General features: G+C 34.9%; 1 non-coding gene across 1 annotated transcript; it reads right to left on the bottom strand.

Moving 5' to 3' along the window:
* Positions 1-487: 487 nt before the first annotated feature.
* LOC120099558 (U6 spliceosomal RNA) lies at positions 488-593 on the bottom strand. The gene has a single exon (XR_015647189.1). It is a non-coding gene; the product is annotated as a U6 spliceosomal RNA (small nuclear RNA).
* Positions 594-1411: the final 818 nt, after the last annotated feature.

The raw sequence follows: 1411 nt of genomic DNA, 5'->3' as shown, positions 1-1411 counted from the left end.
GGATATGAGGTTATGTTTGTGTGCTTTTTCTTCTCTTTGTTTTGTTGCCAAGACGATTAGTTTCTTGCTTCTTCTAGGGTGTAGCTTGCCTCCTTATGTTGGGCTTTACCATTTATTATCCTTTGTAGTGCTGGATTTGTAAAAAGATATTGTTTAAATTTGGTTTTTTCATGGAATATCTTGGTTTTTCCATCTATGTTACTTGAGAGTTTTGTAGGATACAGTAACCTGGGCTGGCATTTGTGTTCTCTTAGGGTCTGTATGACATCTGTCCAGGATCTTCTGGCTTTCATAGTCTCTGGCGAAAAGTCTGGTGTGATTTTGATAGGTCTGCCTTTACATGTTACTTGACCTTTTTCCCTTACTGCTTTTAACATTTTTTCTTTATTTGTGCGTTTGGTGTTTTGACTATTATGTGACGGGAGGAGTTTTTTTTCTGGTCCAATCTATTTGGAGTTCTGTAGGCTTCTTGTATGCTTATGGGTATAAAAATATGGAACTATCACGAATTTGTGTGTCATCCTTGCGCAGGGGTCTTGCTAATCTTCTCTGTATCGTTCCAATTTTAGTATATGTGCTGCCGAAATGAGCACATATAGATGATTTCTCAATGATAATCCTATAAGAATTCCTAAAATTGTATCAGTACTTATTAAGTCCTTTATATTAAGACCTGCTACTTAGTTCTCTCTGATATATAAACTGCAGTAAGAATTCTGCCAGGCTTACATGCCATAAGTAAATTGCTTTGGAGATAGAAAGTAGGTATTTATTGCTTAGAACATGTTCTTAGAGATTGTAAAACAGTTTACAAAGGGAACTAATGTAAGGACAGAAGATAAAATATTGGCTGGATTTATCTATACAAAACTTTAATAATAACTTAATTATGGCCGTTAATCCTCCATGAACCTGTAGAGGTAGTAAAAGATAATGAATATCTAGTCTTAAGGGATACATATGTAAACATCTCTGTTATAAACTTCTTAATCAATTTATGACTTGAATTTATGTTTGAACTATTAGTGAACATTTTAGGAAACAAGGTGGAAAGCTTGGGAAAACCATGTGATCTATTACCCTAAAAAATGGTAAAAATCTTGGAAGGAATACATTCCACGTGCATTATCCAGAATGAGTGAATTCTTTCCTCACTGACATCTGGTCCTTTGCTCCATTTGTGTATGTAAATATGAATGTGTGTGTGTGTGTGTGTGTGTGTGTGCATGATGCAATTATGAAATAATCATGTAACTGGGCCCAACTGGTTTACATGAAAGTTTATGTGTATCCATGAGTTTGTATAGTCATATGTGTGTGTTTCTACATATTTTCTTATGTAACAGTTTTTTGTTCTGTGAGATGGTTTTCTTCTCCTGGTTCAATCCTAGGCCTCGCTGCACATATATAG

This window comes from Rattus norvegicus, chromosome X (genome assembly GCF_021556685.1).
Source record: "Rattus norvegicus strain SHRSP/BbbUtx chromosome X, alternate assembly SHRSP_T2T, whole genome shotgun sequence".
NCBI lineage: Eukaryota > Metazoa > Chordata > Mammalia > Rodentia > Muridae > Rattus > Rattus norvegicus.
This window is presented reverse-complemented; position numbering and strand designations above follow the sequence as displayed.